The following is a 20,872-nucleotide window of genomic DNA, read 5'->3' as shown; positions in this document are numbered from 1 at the left end:
GAGGGTGTGGCAATGGGACATGGGTAGAAGAATGAATGGGAAGGAAGGAGAATGCAGGCAAGAATTCATTGTATATACTACAGAACTGAGAAATAAAGGAATGGCTGGGGTCCAAAGGGGATGAAGGTGGTAAAGGTTACACAGATCAAGATGCATTGTACAGATAAACTGCTTTGTTAAATGAAAACAATATATAATTATGAATGCTGCTACATAGTTATCATCAATGTAAATTATATTTGAGTTAACTTTCCCAGGGTAGATGAGGTTCCTCAATTACAGTTTTAATCTATTCGTCCCACAAGCTATTTTTAAGCAGAGTTCCAAGTGTTGCTTGGAAGAGGCCATGCTCACTAAGGTCAATTGGTCCATGTGATGGTCAAAGCTTCAGCTTTCCTTTTATTAATGTCCTGCACACAATAGCTGAGACTGGCAAAGTGGAGTGTGGTAAATTTTGTTAGATTCATTCAGAAATAAATCAACATGTAAAACAGAACTTCCCACCTTAAAATTGTCAAAATATTATTTTCCACTTAAAAATAAAAAAATAACCCTTACTTTAGTATTATGTTTTATATTCAGGATTCATTTCACTATAACTCTGGAAGAGCAACCTCTTTTCCCAATGTACTTTACTTCCTAATTTATATCATCAAATAAGCTTTGAGAACAAAAGTTTGAGTACCAGTTGTTGGAATAGAGCTTCATAAACTCTAAGAGTAAATTGATTCATTTTTTTTTTAATGAACGAACCTACCTCATTTTGGAACGGGTGGATTCATTATTATAACAGCATATCTATGTTCGGATCTTGCTATCTTTCCTGTTTCATCTCCATCGTTAACTTTCCTGGCTTGTCAATGCTTACTACAGAGCTAATGAAGAGAGCCCACAGTGAATTCGTACAACTCAGGAGCACGAAATGTATAGAGACTCATCTGTGCTTTTGTAACGTTGGTTTCTTATAAAGCCAGAAAGACCAGGATCAATTCTCCTTCAAATCATAATCACTGCGCAATTTTAGGGAAATTATTCTTTATTCAAAATTAGTTTCCTTATCTGATATGTCTAGATGATAGGTAACTCAAAATCCTCTTGAGAATGCATCACTAGAGCATCAGTAAATAGCAAAACAAGAATTTTCCTTTACTGGCCCCATCTTTATTTATACCTCTAGTTTAACTTCTGAATTTACACATGACTGGCTGGATATTAGGCAACATTGTTTAAATCAATTTTCACACTTGTCAAATCCCAAGTAGCTTTTAGTGTTCAAAACAACTTTAACAGCTATTTATTAAAATTAATGTCTAGTTTGACATTTGATAACAATATGTTAAGATGTATCCCAACATACATAAACCTATCATCCAGAAACAGCACTTTATCTGTAATATTTGGCTAATTTTCCTTAAAAACACATTAAGTCTTCCATACAGAGTTTCTCTGTACAGTTAAAAAATATTATTTGAGAATTCTCACAATAGTTTCAATTCAATATCTGGTTAGCAAGTAAACTCACAAAAGTTCAAACTTAGAGAACTATAAGACTCTGCTTTGGAAAAATATATGGGGCTGTAGCATCTTAAATTATTGATTCTATTGTTGAAATGCAAAACAAAGTATAAAATATTCATTATTGAAGAAATAGACAAAACTGAAATTTTAATAGGTAGAATGGCTTTTTATTTTTAAGAAGTTTTCTATTTGGAAAAAAGTCTGGGTTTTCAAATTTGCATTTATTAAAATAAAATTTATTAAAAGTTTAAATACTAATTAAATAAAATTTATTAAAAATAAATTGAAGATTTGGGAGGAAAAAAGAATGAATTTGTGGGGAGGATAGAAACAGCTAACTGCATTTCAGACATTGCTGATTCCAAGGTGTTTATTATTACCTAAATATAGAGGACTAGTACTTTGAAAGATGAAGAATTCTCAAAGATAGTATATGAAACTAAGATTTCAAATGAATTGTCTAACTTTGAGTAAGAGAAAAAAATAACTAAAAATTATTAGAAGAGAATATTTAAAATGTAATCCTGGGTGTAGTCATGAAATCACAAATTTCATGACTTAAATCTACATTGTGTCAAAATTAGTATTTGAACTTCTAACTTCTGAATATTGGTTTACATGTAACTCTAGAGGGTAAGGCCTTGCCTAACATTATTGACTCTTAGGTGTCTACAGGAAAGGAAAGGAAAGAAGGAAAGAAAGAAAGAAGGGAGGGAAGGGAAGAGAAGGGAAGGAAAAGAAAGGAAAGGAAAGGAAAGAAAAGCAAAGAAAAAGAAAGGAAAGGAAAGGGAAGAAAGAAAGAAACCTTTTTCAGTCATTATATATTAAAGAATGAGGTATAAATGTGTTTCATTATTACTAATGTAATAAAGATTCCATTTTAATCAAACTTATTTTACTTTGAAATCTTTGTAGAACTCATTTAGTAGAGAATAATTAGATTAAGGGTTTTTAAGTTATTTGTCTGTAATTATTTAAGAAAAATAAGAATAAATGAATAACCATATTTAAATCTTTCCAGTTATGTTATTAGTACATAAACAGAAAGTTACTTTAGAGACATTATTATCTTTGAACATTGTGCTAAGTTTATACTATGTAAGGTGTTTCATCAGGGTGCAATCACTTCCTTAATTATTAGAGGAAGAGCAAAGTTTCTGAATTTTGAAATCATGAGTAATTGATCGTTTCAAAGGGAACATGCTGTTATGACTAATGAACGAATTGTTAATTTTTACAGCTGATGATATTTGGTACTGATAGAAAAATGACTATGTATGACTATGGATCATATGGTTCTCAGTAGGATACTGAAAGAAAACAAGATTAAAAAGGTCTTATTTCAAGTTAATCAGCAAAAGCCAGAAATGAAAGTGTGGCTCAAGTGATAGAGGACCAGATTGTATAAAACAATCAACTAAGAGAAGGAGGACCTGAAGTTTATATTTAATATTTCATTTCTTAATAATACCAAACACATTTATGAGGTTTTTTTACTCTTAAGATTTTAAAGGGAAATTGCTATCAGAATTTAACATGAAACACAAATGTTTTATATACTTATCTTCTTACAAAAATATATTATTTTTCTCAACAAGAGATAGTTAAAACTCCAAAGTCTTCTTGTTATTTCCTGATGTTTTTACAATTCTCAGAAAATTTTATTTTATGTATAAAGGAAGGATATATTTCCTGCATTGTCATTTCTCCAAGTGTTTTCCACATAGACAGGCAAAGAAGACCTTCTCAAGTGAGAATACCAAAATAGAGTTGAAAAGCTTTAAAAACTCTGTTGTTACATATACTTCAAACTTTTTGCTAAAATTTCTATGGCTTATGTGTGTGTGTATATTTGTGTGTGTGTGTGTGTGTGTGTGTGTGTGTGTGTGTGTGTGTGTGTCTGTGTCTGTGTCTGTGTCTGTGTGTATTCTCTAAGGCATACAATTCTATAAATTATAGAAAATTTGTGTATAAATAAAGACACAGAACAAATATAGCTACTTATAAAATTTTATCTAATAACATAAAGTTCTAAAAAATATCAGAATAAGAATCAAAATTGTTGTAGATGGTACTGTTTTGGTAGATTTTTTTGCATATCTTTTCAAAAGTTTGTATTTGTTGTATGGTATTATTATTTTTATAATCAATATGTGAGTGCTGACTTAAAATTTGAGCAAATAATCCTGAATCATAAGCTAGTGTCTTGGAAAAATAATATAGATATTTCCCATTTCTGATCTTCTAATTCTATGATATCCCTGAAGGCCTTGCTTAAGTTTATTCACATAAATAGGAATTTTTAGAATCAACAATCAAAAACAAATATTCTTCTGTGAGGTTGGGTTTTGTTTTCCTCTCATTCTTATAGATTTCATTTGCACTGTGTACAAAATGAGATGTTGGACAGTAAGTCAATAAAGGAGGAAATAGATTCTGTTTAATACATTTATTTATATTTTCAGTGTTTTTATTTCAGTATTACATACAATATGATTTAGTTTAGTTGTTTGAGACATGTTTATTTGCTCTGATTCAATGGTGATGGGCTATGGAGTTTGAAGTCCATTATTTTTAGTTAAGGAACATGAATAAATAAGAACACTGTGTGGTAAACTTGACACTTTATTATTCTAAGTAAATAAAAAATTCTGAGCTGTATGTGCTTACTAAATGTGTTTGTATGAACATACTATTTCCATATCTGAAATTCCTCTCTTTATTTTTTTAAATGGCCTCATTTTCCATTTTATAACATTTGGAACAAATCTACAAAAAAAAAACTCACCCCACTATTAATGATATCTGTAAATGTTTGTGTGAAGCTAAAGACAAAACTACCACTCTGAGATTTTAATTCATTCTAGTCATGTTTTATGAATTGATTGAAAAATGCACTATTTGTCCAGCAAAAGAGGAATAATTTTCCACATGGTTGTTTACTCCCTTGAACAAGCCAACCTCAAACCCTTGGGATTTGGCAAGAGATCATAAAGAGAAAAACATTATGAACTATTTTTCACTTTCTCAGGGGTAAAGTTATATGATATAAAATGTGAACATAGTAAACAAGATATTGTGAAACTGAACTGTTATAAATAATACTTAACCATCCCATGTAGTTAAATATAAGTATTTCAAGAAAATGAGATTCATAAAAGATAATAAAAATAAACATTTGTTAAATTTCAGAGAAATAAGAAATAGTCAAACATTAATATTCAATGGAAAGAAAATAACTGGAGGGCATGAATGCCAATCACACATAAGATGATGACACACAGGATATTAAGTTGGAGAAAGAGATGCACTGTAATATGGTTATAAAATAGATAAAGCTTGATCCAGCAGGAAATTTTATTTCTACCCCCTACCTTCTCCAAATAAGAGCTATCACAGAGAAACTCATGCTTTCTGCCACACCACCTGCACCCTTCCTCAATGAGTAAATGATCCCAGCAGTCCAGATTTCCAACTTTCTGAGAGGCAACCAAATGATCTCAGCAGGAGCTAAGGGGAAAAAAAATCTTCCTCTATGATCTATCCCAAACCATTGGCTGCTTGTATATCCCTACTTTAATTTCAGCATGTCCTTTTATAGATTTTTAAAAATTATGTTTCTTGTGTTCTACCTTTCCATTTGTTCCTATCTTAATTGTATGAATAATTCTGATTTGTGTTTGGAATTGATAATCCCCATCACTGTCTAGGTTGCTTACATTTAGTTAAATATTTTCAGGCCTTTATTTAATAAGGTCAACTTTGTAAACATTTAGGGAAATTGGCTACAGAGTAAAATATAAACTAACACATACAATCTCATAACTTTCAGTTCTGAAACACAGAAAACTTGCAAAAGGAAGAATAAAGATTAAAATAAGCAACCATAAACCAATAATGTAACTTCCACAACACAACTCATGTTTCAGCATCTTATTCCTTTGTCCCTCTGCCTGCTTCTTAAATTACAGCATATCCTTAATACTTTATAATTTAATTTAGGAATATTTCAGCATATATTTCTAAAAGATAAAACTTTTGAAACAGGATTTCAGTAACATTTAACTTATAAAATCTTTAATTTTGGCTTGCGTTCATTCTGGGTGGTAATTTATCCAATTGTGTTATAATTTTTTCAGTATTTTCTTAAATTCAAATTAGTAATCTAACAACACTAAATATTCCAACAAATCTTTTGTGTCAGTTTCACATATTAACCAGTTTAGAAGCTTTATATTCAGTTTTGTGCCAATCCAGCTAAATTAGAGCATATGTACATTCATAATTTTTAGAAGACTAAGGCTATGTCAATCTTGATTTCATATATTTAACTGCATGTGTGGACCAATATTATGTTTAGAAGCTTTATATTCAGTTTTGTGCCAATCCAGCTAAATTAGAGCATATGTACATTCATAATTTTTAGAAGACTAAGGCTATGTCAATCTTGATTTCATATATTTAACTGCATGTGTGGACCAATATTATGTTGCTTTCATAATCAAAATCAAATGTGTCCATTCCATTGTTACAGTAGGATGATGAATTTAAAGAAAAGTCTTTTCTTCAAATGTATATAGAAAATATTGCACTGGGTGCCAAACTAAATTAATTCAGGCTAGCTGACATTATAGAAGTAGAAATGAATATCATATTTATTCATTAAGAAACACCATTTCCAAGTACTTCATTCACATTTTGTAAAAGAAGACACTAACGATGTAAACTTAAATCCTCCAGTCCAGTCAGAGCAGTATATGTTTATTATTATACATATAAGTAAAAAGAAAGCATCATAGTTATCATAAAAATAGTATGTTTAAATTTTTTTGTTGTTTTGTTTTGTTAGTCTTGGGGCTTGAACTCAAGGCCTGGACACTATCCCTGAGCTCTTTTTCTCAAGGCTAGCACTCTTCCACTTGGAACAATTGCTCCACTTCCAGTTTTCTGGAAGTTTCTAGTTACCGGGAGACAAATGTTTCATGGACTTCTCTGCCTGGGCTGGAATTGAACTGTTATCCTCATATTTAGCATCCTGTGTTGCTAGGGGTACAGGCCCAAGCCACCAGCACCCAGCTTACATTTATAATTTCATGTGGTACTAAAACATACCTTTTCTAAGTAACATAAACCAGACCCAAAGAAACAGGCTGCATGATTTTCCTCATTAGCAATAATTAGAATGTGCCTATAAGTCTACAAGTAAACCCAATGGATAGTAAAAGACAAATGATTACACCTGCACATGATTACTTAAACAGCAGTCTAAACATTCAAACAGTGAGAACAAAGGAGGATATTCTTAGGAGAGGATCACAAGGGCTCAAGAGCTATATGCAAATGATCATATAAAATGATGCTAATCAAAATAAACTCCAAGAAATGTAAGCAAGAGGTTTTTTATGGTGCTCTTTTTGTTTTTGTTTTCCCCTTCTTCATTCCTTTTTTCTTTTGTTGATTCCCTTTTGTTTGTGTTTTTTATTTCTGCCTTGAATATAAGTTTATCTGATTTGGGGAGGGGAAAGGGAAGCAGAGAAATGGTAGGACAAAGGGTGAACAAATTCAGTAGTGAAATCCACTAGACACTAAGTTGGAAATGAACTTCATAACTTCGGGGGAAGGAACTCAGGAGGGAAAAAAGTGGGAGAGAATGAGGGAGGGGTGTGTGACACTGTTCAAAAGGAAATGTACTCAGTATATTTATGACTTATGTAACTGTAACCCCTCTACATATCACTTTTACAATAAAATTGAAAAAATATAAAAGGAAAGTACTTAATATATGATTCATAAAGTAGCAACAAAATTTATATAGATATTCCAAAATATCATTAAATATAGAGTAAATGACTTACATGAAATTACATTAAAATAAAGACATTATAGGATTGCTACACTGAAAAATATTTGGTAAATACTAAATATTTAAATAAATGTAAATACACAATGTAAGCAGACTAGGTTAAGTTGTAAATATTCTCCAACTTTATTTAGAAAATCCCTAATATAAAACTCAGAATATTTTTGAAGAAATTAATGTGATTATTTTCAAATTTATATAGAAATTAAAAAAAACAAAAACCAGACAGAGAAAGAGAAAAAACAGAAATTGAAATTATATATAAACCAATTGACATTAAGACAATTAAGGAAGTTTAACATTTGTTTTAAAAATTAACAAATCAACATAGTGTCTTGTACATCTCATTGTTTTGTTTTTTTAAATAAGTTTTTATTGTGAAAATACCGTACAGAGGTTACAATTACATGAGCAGGTAATGAGAACATTTCTTATCTAGCATTGTTGCCTCCTCCTTTGTTTTTCCCCTACCATTCCTGCCCTCCCATCTCCATGAGGACACTCCCTCCAGCTGCCCCCCACCAAAGTTGTAAAGTTCCTCTTTTGACATAATGTCTTGTATTTCTCATTATTGCAATGGGTCCAACTGTATCCCTATTTAAACAATTTGTTACAATGGGTCAACCTGTATCCTTGTTTCAGCATTTTGTTATGTCCCTTCCCCTCCCCAAATTAGAAAAATGTATATTCAAGATGTAGGGCATTATGCTGAAAATGAACTTTACAGCTTTGGGGCAGGGGGAGGAGTTGGGGAGGTGGGGAAGGAAAGGATAGTAAGGAAAAAACAAAGGACCCAGTAACAATGCTGGATAGGAAATGTACTCAATACCTTACTCATGTAACTATAACCCCTCTCTGTATAGTATCTTTACAATAAAAAAATATATCTTAAATTTAAAAAGCTTAAAAAATAACCAATCAGTAACATCCAAAATTACAAATACATACAAATAAATAAATATATATATATACATTTAAATTCATTAAAACTTCTTAAAAATATCTCAATATATTTCATTTCAGTAGTGTTTCACAGTTGTGTGTTTTTGACCAAACTGAGTATCTAACTCTCAGAGCATGATATAATATTGACCTGCCTCAAAGTACAATTTCCATCATATTCAGTTTTTCATTCCAGAAATTTGGTTATTATTTTGGCCTGAAAATATAAAACTGATATTTCCAGAAAAAAGTAATTTATGAACATTAAATTATGTGTCATTCTGAGAAAGAAGATTTTGTCTTGTTTTACCTTTCAGTCAGTCAGAATGTGAACCACCTCTTTATCCAAAATGTTCATGCTGGAAGGATCACCATGTAGCATTCATCTTAGTTATTAGATTGAATGTCCTGGCAAAACAGAACTTGTGTCTAAATACTTATTGCAGTTAATAACAGTCCCAAATCACCAGAGTAATGATGTAAGGGAGATAGCAGAACATTAAAGATATTACAACAAGTCAATTCTGAACTAAAAGTCAACACTATGCTTCACAGAGAACAACCTAAACAGATAGACAGATAGATAGACATTAATCACAAACTCAGAAATCCATTAGGCATCTTAGAATAAATTCTCAAACAATTTGTACATTTGTCAATGTACATAAATCTCAGAGAGTTTAAAATTTCCTAAAAACAGAAGAAAATTGTGACATGGAAGCAAATATTTTCACACAGTTTACATACTTATACACACAAACCGTTTTTTTCTACTAACAGGTAATATTCACTAATGAGACCTAATGTAAAAGAAGCATTTATTCCTTATAATATAACATGAAGATAATTGTGAGGCCATCAACTGGGAACATATTTTCAATTCAAATACAGATGGCCCTTCAGTCAAAGTGTTGCTTCTGTCCTAATAAACTAACAAACTGAAAATACTATAAATTGAAGATATACATAATGCATCAGACCTCATAACCTAGGTTGAATAAACATGCTCAGAACACTTCTTCTCACAACTAAATGAAATTATCCAAAACAAAGTGTGCTTCATAATAAAGTATTGAATTTTTTTATTTAATTGATTGAATCACTGTATCTAAAATGCATTATCAATTGTATCTGGACAAGGATCACTTGTTATTATTTGGTTGATAGTGTTCATCCAATGTAGCTGTCTGCTCCCCTGAGAATATTATACTGAAATCATGCATCCAGGAAAATGATCAAAATTTAATTAAGGAAGTTGAAGGTAAAAGGTGAATGGTAAGCTGGGTGCTGGTGGCTCACATGTGTAATCTTAGCTACTCAGGAGTCTGAGATCTGAGGATTGACGTTCAAAGCCAGCCCAGGCAGGAAAGTCCGTGAGACTCTTATCTCCAATAAACCACTCCAAAACCAGAAGTGGTTCTGTGGCTCAAGAGTTAGAGCGCTTGCCTTGAGCTGAAGAGGTGAGGGATAGCACCCAAGCCCAGAGTTCAAGCCCCACGACCAACAACAACAAAAAAAGGTAGCTCAATACTGACATAATGGTTTCAAGCATGAGAAGTGGCAGCTGTACATCAAAAATGATCATATGGTGTACTACAAATTCTGTATTATGGTGTTGTGAAATCTCCTATAGACAATGCTGATTTTGTTATCAACACCATTAAACTACAGTTATCCAGCTCAAGAACATATCTGAAAAAGTAAAGGAGAAAAGTCAACTTTCTGAATACCTGGCTTCTTGATAAATATCACTACATCTAAATGACACCATGTTTCTGGTCTTTGGTAAAATCTCTTGAGTGATTTTGGTTTAGAAACTTGATTTTTTTAGAACATTTTATTCTAAATCAGGAATTTACAAGTATACAACATAAACTTGTTTGGAAAATGTGTACCTGAGTGAAAGGACATACGTATAAAACTACCATATTTTATTAGATTATGTATGCATGTTGTTTTTCTAGTAAGGAGTTAGAAGTATTCATACTCAAACTATTGCCCTTTAAAACTTCTCTTTCTCTTTCATTCTCTCTCTTTCTCTCTCTTCTCTTCCTCCCTCCCTCCCTTCTCTTTCTTCCTTCCTCCCTCCCTCCCTCCCTTCCTCCCTTCCTCTCTCCCTCCCTCCCTCCCTCCCTCCCTCCCTCCCTCCCGCCCTCCCTCCCTTCCTTCCTTCCTTCCTTCCTTCCTTCCTTCCTTCCTTCCTTCCTTCCTTCCTTCCTTCCTTCCTTCCTTCCTCCACACCCCCTCTCTTTCTTTCTTTTTGTTGAGCTGAAGGAGAAATCCCAGGGAGATTTTAAGCATTCCCATGAGAAGCAACTTGTTTGAAAGAACCTGCTTACTCTGGAAAGAGTAGGTAGAATTAGGGTACATTTCTTGCTGGTACTTATAATTGATGGGGGATAATGATAAAATTGCAGGGATATCAATGATTTAAAACTGTAAAGAGAAAAAAGAGGAAAATCAATTTTTCCTGGTCAGTCTTGTGAAAAGAAGAGTGCTATTAATATTTCACTTTAAATGAAGGACTATCTTTAGAGCCTTTCACGTCACCAAGATTTCAGGCACACCTCTAATCATAACAGTTTGAAATAAATGAGCCATAGTTGATAACAGAGCTCATTCTATGCCACATTCACTTAAATTTTCCTGGGAGAAGATAAAGATGTGATCCTAAGCAGAAGGCTAGCAGAATATTCTATTTCAGATTTCATGACAGTTATTATGATTTAAAAAAAAAGAAACAAAGCAGATACCCATAACAGATGGTCTAAAAGTTACTGTGTGTGTTCCATGTACAATCATACTGAGCAACTCAGTGTAATTTAAATGACAAAAAGAATAAAAATAGAATATTAATACCACAGATGAGATAATTTTAATGAATTTCTTACTGCAGAGTTGGAATCACTTATCTCCAAAAAATGCAAATGTGCATATTGTACAGCTAAATTTACTGGAAAATGTTGTTTTGATTCATTTAGTTTCGTAAAATTTTGTGTTACATCTGTTTTTTAAAACGTTTAAATTGCATATATACATATATGTATATATACATATATACACACATATGTGTGTTTTTATGTATGATTATAGATTATACATACCTTTGATTATATACCCAAAATGATTTTGACAAACAAGTTAAATTCTATTTCATTTTCAATTTCCAGATGCTCAAAGTAACAAAGATGAATTAATGTACTTTCAAATACCTATGTAACACAATTCTTCTTTGTCATAGCATAGTCACTATTATTTTTTGGTCAATTTCCCTTTGATTTAATCATAGCTGTCATGTAAGATGCTGTTTTCTTCTTGGTAGAAAATATTCCTTTAAATTATAAACTGGGACATTTTAGTTCCAGAGTAGCTTTGGAACTAACATTGGAACTAACTAAATTTGTCCTTAATGAGGAACTATTACAGTCTACTAGTTCAAGAATTTTCATTACCTTGAACACATAGCCATTACCAAACTAAATTAGGAAAAATGAAATGATTAAAACATACTTTAGAAATTCTCAGAATTTTCATTTAACTGGAGAACATTTGTCACCATGGACAAGGATTGTTCCTGCTGAGTTTGATTTCAGGATATTCTTGTAGCTCTAGACTGTGTTTTTTATGGAAGAAAAATTCATTTTCCTGTCTTCTCCTCAGCTAAACTTCTAGTGGAAAGTTATCTGGGTAACTCTTTAAACATTTTCCAAATAAACTCCCTGCTAATAAAAAAAGTCAATGGGAAAAAAAGATGAATAGTAAATCCTGGCAAAATGGCTTTACAGTCACCTAATTTAATATTACTCACTCCTTATTTAGAATGTTACACTTACTCTCTGTGAGAATATTATCTGTGTAATAATGCCCAAAGGAATAATGAATATAATTTTCCTATTTATGAATTACTGGCTTCCAAAATTGTTATGTTCTAGTTACAAAAATAAATGAGTTAATAAGTATACACAAAAAAGTATTATGGATTTCCTTTATTTATAAGCAAATCAAATGCTACAGGCATGTTTGAAATAAAATTATTCATGTGTCTTGTTACTCATTAAAGCTTGTACTGGTGCCAAAGTCTTTTTTGTTGTTGGTTTGATTTTTGTTTGTTGGTGGTGGTTTATTAACTCAGGGCCTGGGTGCTGTCCCTGAGTTCTTTTGCTCAAGGCTAGAGTTCTATCACTTTCAGTCACAGTTCCACTTTCAGTTTTCTGATGGTTAATTGCAGATAAGAGTAACAGACTTACCTACCTGGCCTGGATTTAAACTATGATCCTCAGATCTCAGTTCCTGAGACGCTAGGATTATAGATATAAGTCAGTATCACTAGGCTGAGTCTTTTTAAAAATTGTTCTTCATAGCATACAAAGTCAGTCCCATGATTTACAGTTCTCACAGTCCCATCTGCCTCTCTTACCTGAGTACTCATTATGATTCCGACAGTCGAGTTAGACTATCTGTATCACAGCTCTCTATGCTCTAAGGTTGATTGGAGGATGAATACTAATTGAGGAAATGACTGCAATAGGAAAACAAAAATTGGCTTTGGGAGTGCAAATAAGTCTTGTTGGATGTACAACAGACAGATTTATCTATTTATCTGGAAGTATAGATTTTAAAAATGTGGGGTATTGATCTGTTTAAAACTCTGAAGCTTTTCTTTAAGGATCAGTAAAGAAATAAAATGAAGCATGCTGAGTTAGAGGAAGGCCAACTCATTGTAGGATTAACTTTTTATGTTTACTCCCACTGTCAGTTCAGGAAATTGTCAACCTTCTAGAACATGGCTGAAAATATATTTTCAGTTTTATGTTTATCTCTGTATGATGCCAAAATTTCACAACCTACTTTAATTCCAGGTTCTTTTTTACAGCGTTATCAAAAGTACCCTTGGCGCTATTCTTTTTCATCTTTTTTTCATGTAGTTGGGAATCATACATGCCTAATTATGATTTAATTAATAAGGTTTATTTTGCTTGAATGATTAAGTTTATCAAAATTATAAAACTGATCTTGATCATTTATCCCAATAGGAGTAAAATTAAGGGTAAAGGTAAAGGTAAGGGTCGAATGAGATGCACATGGACAGAAGATTATGAAATAGCATGTCAGAGGGTAGCAGAGGTAAGAAAGACAAGTGAAATGAGCTGCTAGAAAGAAGTAAAACTGTTGGAATTTGGAAGCAGTAAAATAAAGAAAATAATTTGTTTATTAAAAGATTCAAAAGAAATACAGGGGGAAAACCCCAACATTTTCTTACTATGAAATATTATACTCCAAAATCTCAGTAAAATGTCAGTAAATTCTTGAAATCTCTAGCCCAGCAATTGTTTGCCTCAACAACATGGGCTTCCCACAGCAAAAAAGAGTTCTTGTTATTAAATTTTTTGGCCAAAGCAGGCCCATTGATTTTTGGCTCTGAACTACCAGCCTTCAGTTTATCTAAATAGGGAATGTTGGAAAGACTTCTGATTTTATACTGAGTTCCTTCTTGGAGACAGAAAACACAAGGGACAGTAAACACTGGCAATGCTAAGGCAGATGCTTGGGCAGCTGTGTATAGAAGGGCTGGCCTGTCCCAAGTGGAGCTTAGCATCATGGATCAGAAGACAATTATTCTGTTGTTTTTTTTTCTTCTTCAATAAATCAGTCCTGTGCTTAGTTGCACATAAATTATCCCTCTGGGAAAATGAGTCTTATATAGTGATGGGAAAGGCCTTATGATAATATCTATAGCACAGCCTGAGATTCATTTTTGACATATAATTTATTTCTTCCTGACACAATGTTATTTGGATGTTGGCCAGAGATCAGACGACATTTGTATTCAATGTCAGAAGGACAGCTGCTAAGATATCCATTATTGTCTGCAAAGTCAGAAACATCTGTATAGTTTCAGAAAAAGAAATCGCCAGTTCTTGTAAATCTCTGAGAATCCTTATTCTTTACTGTTTTCCTTTTCTCTGCTGTTGCACAGGTGAGACGTGCTCCAAACTGAGAATAAAAGCAACAGTGAGATGAGGGGGGGGGGGGAAGATGGGAAGGGATGGGAAGGGGAAACAAATGAGGAGGCAGCAATGCTTGATAAGAAATGTACTCTTTACAGTGCTCATGTAATTGTAACCCCTCTGTATGGTATTTTCACAATAAAACAAAACAAAACAAAAAAGTCCACTGTATATAAAAAAAAGCATGCTACAATTATTTTCCTTCCTTCATCTAACTTATTCTGCAAGTATTTCATATTATGGTTCTTAAATATGAATCTTTCTATAAAAGAGAAAGAAACAATTGTGGATCCCATATCATACAATGTTAGTTAAAAGTGTTTGCAGATGCTCCGCTCTGAGTGACTCACAGCACTCTGGCTTTTTCTGGTACTTTGTCCTTCTATCAATATTTTGCTCAAAGTTTTGCTCAAATATTTTGCTCAATATTTGCTCAATTACAAATAACATTTCCTATCTCCTTCCCTTTTTACCTATTTTTCTGCCTTCTTTTTTTTTTTATTGTGAAAATACCGTACAGACGGGTTACACTTAACATGGGCAAGGTAATGAGTACATTTCTTATCAAGCATTGTTGCCTCCTCCTCCTCCTTTGTTTCCCCTTCCCATCACTTCCCATTTCCCACCTTCCCACCCCCTCACCTCCTCTCACACCCCGCAACCTGACCAAAGTTGTAAAGTTTGTTTTTTCGACGTAATGACTTGTACATTTCATTGTTACAATGGGTCTACCTGTATCCTCCCCTCCACAAATTATACCAACATCAAATACAATGAAAGCAGGGGTTATACCGTAGGGGAGGGACATACAAAGCAATAAAGAAATCATCTTATAAATATGTTAGAAACAATTACAAGAAAGAAAAAAACATTTGAATACTTACCTTAGAATGTCTCATCTATACAGTGTTTTGCTTACCAAACTACCTTCATTACCAAAACACTAACAAGCTCTTGTTTACACAACCCCTGTGAAATGTCACTTGATATCTAGCAATATTTAACTACTGAACTTTCAACCAAAATTTAAGGTTTGCTTAATGCTTCATTTAATTTTTATTTACTCCTTTCATTTGCTATTTGTTTACTAACTGCAAAAATTGCAGTGTTTTCTTTACATTGCATTCTTCATTGTTTCACCTAACACAGCGAGTCCAGTGAGAATTAGAATTAGAATTAGAAATGTTTGGCAAATTTTGTGGGCTCAGAGTCCTTATTGCACAAATTTATAACTTCCATTTGCTTCACATTCTGGGAGGTACAAATAAAAACAGTCAGATATTGGCAGACTTTAATACCACTTCATATTCCAGGAATAAGAAAAAATATAACTCTTTGGAAAGAGCATTTTCTTCACAAGTTCCTTTATCATCTAAAGAACAGAAGCAGAGTTTGTAGAAAAGATGTTAGTGGGGATCTCTCTCTGTGGAAGACACATGGGATAGATTTGTAACAAAGAAGTTTCTGCCTGAGGAATATAGGACTCAGATCAAAAGAGGAAATTGACAAGTATCTTGAAGAAATAGCAAACTTCTAAGTAATATATGAAGTAAAGAGGTTTTAGCCAGAAATGTGAGACCCTACCTATAATTAGAATATTGTCCTATAAATATGGTTTCAACAATACATAAAAGAAAGTTAGATCAAGCTAATATGAATAGCAAAAGCCTTGAATTTTGAACTTGGGAATCCAGAGATATGATTGCTTCCAATTGCTTATTTCAGCAACCTGAGTTTATTATTAGTGTGACAGTTAATTTTATATATCAGTTTCAGTGAACAAACAAGTATCCAGAGAGTAAATCATTTTTGGGGGTATCTGTGAGTTGGTTTTCAGAGTCATGTTGTCTTCTGCAATCAGTAAAGAAGGCTCATTTGGACTAATGTGGGAGGGCATAATCTAGTAGGCTCTAAACTGAAAAAGAAGAAAATGAAGGAGGAAGGGGAGGAGGAACTGCAGCAGCTCTCTTTAACTGAGATAAATATTTATCTTGCTTTGGCATGCTTAGGCCTTCTGACTCTAGAACTTAATACTAATTTTTCAGGCCTTCATCTCAAACTGGTTTAAAACCATAGCATATTCTAGTTTTCCATCTTTTTTTTAAATTTAATTTTATTTTATTTGTGAACATACTGTACAGAGGAGTTACAATTACATGGGCAGGATAATGCGTACATTTCTTACCAAGCATTGCAGCCTCCTCCTTTGTTTACCCTTCACATCCCTTCCCAGCCTCCCCCCTCACCCCCAATCCCAGGGCAAATGACATAGCTAGCAAGATCAATAGAAAGCCCACCAGATTGGGAGAAGATCTTTACTAGCCATAAAACAGATAAGGGTCTCATATCTAAAATATACTTGGAACTCAAAAAATTAAACCCCCCAACAACAAATCCTCAAAGAAACAACTGCCCAATAAATAAGTGGGCTAAAGACTTAAAGAGGAACTTCTCTGAAGAAGAAAGAAGGATGGCCAATAGACACATGAAGAAATGTTCAACATCCCTAGCCATAAAAGAAATGCAAATCAAAACAACATTGAGATATCACCTCACTCCAGTTAGAATGGCAAAAATCAAGAACTCTAACAACAACAGATGTTGGAGGGGATGTGGACAGAAAGGAACCTTACTTCATTGTTGGTGGGAATGTAAACTTGTTCAACCACTTTGGAAAGCAGTATGGAGGTTCCTCAAAAGACTTCACATAGAACTCCCCTATGACCCAACAATCCCACTTTTGGGCATTTACCCAAATGTTTACAAACAAGACCATCTTTTTTTTTTAATTGGGGGCAGGTGATACTGGGTTTTGAAGTCAGTGCCTTACCTTTGTTTCTGCATTTGCAGATGGCATACTTTAGAACTTCTGAGCTTTCATATCACATGAGCTGATTTCCATAATGACTCTTCCTTCTTTCTTCTCTCTCTCTTCTCTCTTTCTCTCTCTCACACACACACATGCGCACACACACTCTCTCTTCCTTCCTTAATTCTTTCCTTCCTTTCTTCCCCCCAATCTTCCTTTCTCTCTCTCTTCTCTTGCTTGATCACTTGCTTGCTTACTCATTTCTCTCACTCTAATTTTTCTTTCTCCCCCTTCACATCTATCTATCTATCTATCTATCTATCTATCTATCTATCTATCTATCTATCTATCTATCTATCTATCTATCTATCTATCTATCAGCTACCTATCTTTCATTTATATACAGACCTACCTATCCACATCATTATTTCTGTTTTGTGAATAACTATTACTAACATAACCACGAACTATGTATAATGCTATACTTTTATCAACTAGGATGATTTCAAGGATTCTGTGATTGTAAATAATTTTTAGAAGCGCTCACTGGTTATTAATACTAAAATATGTATGTCCCTCCCCCACAGTGTAACCCCCACTTTCACTATATTTGATGTCAGTATAACATGTGGAGGAGATGGGGACAAACAAGTCGTTTAAGGATTCAGGTGGACCTGTTGCAACAATGAGAAGTACAAAATGTCATGTCAAAACCAGCTTTACAATGTCGGTGTGTGGGGGGGGAGGGGGGTATAATTGGGTGGGGGGAGGGGGGTAAAATTGGGTGGGGGGAGGGGGGAGGCGGGGAAGGGAAGTGAAGGGTAAACAAAGGAGGAGGCTGCAATGCTTGGTAAGAAATGTATGCATTATCCTGCCCATGTAATTGTAGCCCCTCTGTACAGTATGTTCCCAAATAAAATAAAATACAATTAAAAATAAAATAAATAAATAAATAAATGCGTTATGTAAGTAGAAAGCAGATGGCACTGAAAGGCAAACTGTCCCATTGTTGTTCCAGAAGGCAAGATGAAAATGAACATTCATGTATTCTAAGAATAGCTACATCACTTACAAATACCTGTAACCATTTTAGAACAGGAATGAGAATATATATATATATATATATATATATATATATATATATATATATGGGCCTAATACACAGTGGAGGACTATTCAGAAATGATGAAGAATGATAATATATAATTTTCAGGAAACTAAATGAACTGAGACTTATCAGATTGAGTAGAAAATCCTAAACTAAAAATAAGACAAAAGATATCTTTTGCTTCATATATGAAATCCAGACATAAATTGATGCCTCCACTGCTGCTAATGGTAATGATAAGAATATTAATCTAAGAAAAAGAAGACTTTGGGTAGAAGGAAACAGTGGGAAAGAGAGGATAAAAGGAGAGGATGATGAGAATGAATGTAATCAACACTTGTATGAATAGAAGTAATACAGTAGAAACTTTATGATTTTTCTAAGGAGGTGGAAGAAACAGGGGCTTGGAAAGTATAAAATTAGATGAATTACCTCAAACTATATTACTTACATCTATGGATATATCCCCTTTTTATATGATTAATTTACAATAAAATAAGCTTGGAATTTAAAAAAAATACTAAAATAGTCTTTATATTTGATGATGCATTCATTATGCCTATTTTCCCTGTGATAATTTGCTCATAAATAGTGGTGAGACTGATATCATTTTCTGATCTGTTGACTTAGAGCACAAGGTGGATGTGAGAAGTCAAGTTCAAAGAAAGTGACATTCTGATGTTTCTCCAGTGTGATGTGCTGGCTGCAGTGGTAACATGACATCACAAATGTCTGCTCGTTTCTAGCAGTGCTCAAGAAGGAAAGCTCAACTTACTTTGAACAGAAAAGAAGGCACTGGCGTACTCATCTTTGTTGTTCAGTCACTGGTCACTTGATATATCATGTATTTTTTCTCATAATATTGATCATTTTAATTGGTGACAGCAAACTCTACCAAAGAGACTTAATGCTTTAGGAAATACATTGATTTGTATTAAAATTTTTCTTTTCTCAGTTTAAATTTATAGGCTGATGAAGTAGTATAATTCTTCATGAATTATTTTCTATTATCTTTGAGTTTTCATTTGAACCCAAATTTCACTCATAACTTGATTCTTTTCCTTCACATGATCTGGTTCATCATTTCAATATATTACTATCAAATTCTAAATGAGACCAATTCTGCATCTGTCCATAATGTTTAGGATAGTATCACCAATATAGTTCCTGCTCAGGTATGGTTTTATGGTATACATTATTCAAGACATTCTGTTCTTCATCCAAGATATTTCTGCTCTGATTTTGTATTTGGATCATCTGACCTTTGTATTTGAGAACTTAGTGTTTCGAGCATTATTTTTTTTTATTTGAATTTGGCTACAAAATAAAACATAAACTCCGGCTTCTTGGAAAATAACAGTATTATCCATCAGCTTTTGCCAATAAAATCCACCAATAAAAATGAAAAATAATATACCGATTGAGGTTAAAACAAATTACAAGACAAAAAAGTTAATATAATTATGAACATAATCACTTTAAATTGTCATTTATTTGATATAACTTATACTAATACTAATTGTAAAAAAAATATTATGTGAAAGTCATTAGAATCCAGAATCCCATATCTATTTTCTACAAACTATATCCCAATGCTGGTACCAGTGTATTTCAGCTATAGAAAACATGAAAGTGAATGGGGAGAAGTCTTGAGTCCAAAGCAGGATGCTAGTACAACACTGTAAATATTCTCTGTCAGAGAATTACTTTCTTTATCTCTGTAGTGAAGCATTAGGATATGTGTGATCGCAATTCTTTTTAACTGCTGGACTCCATGAAATCTTTTATAATCTTACCTGAGGTATATGTAAAAGTTTCGTTTGCTTTGTCTTGACAGAGAATAGATAGCTTTGAAGTGCTCAACAAATTTTAAGCATCAGGTTATAATGGTGTCAGATGTCTTATATTGCTAGTGTGTTAATTCAAATTTAAGTTTTCATAACAATATAATTTATATAACAACAAATAATAAGTTCACTTTGAGATAAATTAACTCTAATTTGCCAACTTTTATTTTACATTTCTTTTAAATTATACCTAAATTCTAGGAATCCTAACCATCATAAATACAACCACAAGGAGTCATGAGAGAGAGCGAGAGAGAGCGCGCCTGCGTGCGTGCGCGGGGGGGGGGGGGGGGGGGGAGAGAGAGAGAGAGAGAGAGAGAGAGAGAGAGAGAGAGAGAGAGAGAGAGAGAGAATTTGTATTTATAGAGCAGGTACGTCTTAGTAATATCAGTAAAAAATATTTTATATTGATATTGAAATTATTTTCTCAAAACAACTAGTATTAAGAAATGCATCATAGATAAACTCTGTAATTGTAGAGAATATAGCTTAAGCCTAGTGTTCTCACAAGTAGAGTTCCAAGATCAGCGGGCTAAAGCCATTGGGAGAACATACATGAATGAGAGATTTCTTTAAATATTATTCTGTTGTGTTTGCCTGTGAATAAGCCTCATAAAATAGACATTTCTGTGTTGAACTCAAGCAAATCAAAATAATTAGGTTCACAATGAATAGATCCTCATTATCTAAAACCCTTTCCCATTGCCACTGAAAAAAAAAAAGAAAACAGTCGATCAGGACTTCTTGTGTTAAAGTGAAAGTTAAGCAGAGATAAAAGTG

This window comes from Dipodomys merriami, unplaced genomic scaffold (genome assembly GCF_024711535.1).
Source record: "Dipodomys merriami isolate MVZ:Mamm:240054 unplaced genomic scaffold, mDipMer1.0.p SCAF_49, whole genome shotgun sequence".
NCBI lineage: Eukaryota > Metazoa > Chordata > Mammalia > Rodentia > Heteromyidae > Dipodomys > Dipodomys merriami.
Note: the sequence above shows the minus strand (reverse complement) of the source record.